The following is a 1,203-nucleotide window of genomic DNA, read 5'->3' as shown; positions in this document are numbered from 1 at the left end:
TTTTTTTTTTTCTGTCTGTAATCTTTTATTGGCGCTTACCATTTCTCCGCTTATCTCACCGTTATTGTCACCACCACTGCTATTCTTATTTTACTGTTTTGTATTTGTTGTGTTTGTTTCCCGCCTTCTGTGTTTTGTTTTGATTTGTGGCTTGGTTACGTTTTATCAGTGACGTGATGCCGTTACCTATAATTATATGCAAGAGAGGTCTTTCGGTGGGTTTGTAAATGCTGCGAAACTTTATGCGTAGAGATACAATCCAGAAAGTTAGAAGTAAAAAAAAAAAGAAATGGCGGAAGGAACTGAAAAGTTGAGTACGCCTCCGCCAGACCCGCGGTTTCGTTAATATCGTTATTGCCATTGTTTTCGAAGAGATCTTTTTTACGGTTCGCTGTTCCGTGAAAACACTTGTTTCTGTTATTATTTTTTTCCTTTTCCTTCTTGCTTAGTTTTGCTAATGCACCTATAAGTAATATATATATGTATATATATATATGTGCGCAAACTCCCTTTCTCCCTGATTAAAAATAAATATATTGAAATACCTAAATATTAAAAAATATCCGTATGCATTTAATTTTGTATTTCGTATATATATATATATATATTTCTTTCCCCTCCCGTCCACTTCAAGCCAGACTAACCTCTGGGTTTCTGTGTAAATCGAGTTTGTGACAGACCACTACGACTTGATGTTCTGTACTGGATTTTTACACGAGAAAATTACGTTGTATTGTTTTTAAGGGGGGAAAAGAAAGGAAATTGTGAGAAATGAGAAAAAACGAAATGAGACAGTAGGAGTCACGTGCACGAACTAAAGAAAAAAAACGAAATAAATGTGCTATCAGTGGTTTGCTACGATGCACACAAACCTGAACGACACCGTTGGTTTTGTTGCCGTTGCTTTAATAAGAATAAAATTATTACTACAGTTCATTTTTTTGCTTCTTCACTGTACCGAAAAAAAAAAGAAAATAGAAGCAACAGCTGCTTGCATTGGAGGGGGGGGGCATTATTCCCATATACAGAAATGAGTAAACAAGCATGTGGTTAATCAGTCGTAAGTAGAGGAAATGATCAACTTCACCCTTAAAATATGTGTGCGGGTACCACCATTACAGTTGATATTACGATTGTATCTATCAGTTGTGGATCGATACCGTGTAGATGGGCGTGCACTGTGTGACCCTGATTTTTTTTTTT

Source organism: Trypanosoma equiperdum, assembly GCF_001457755.1.
Source record: "Trypanosoma equiperdum strain OVI genome assembly, contig: ctg_26, whole genome shotgun sequence".
NCBI lineage: Eukaryota > Euglenozoa > Kinetoplastea > Trypanosomatida > Trypanosomatidae > Trypanosoma > Trypanosoma equiperdum.
The sequence above is the reverse complement of the archived record's forward strand: the minus strand, read 5'-3'. Positions refer to the sequence as shown.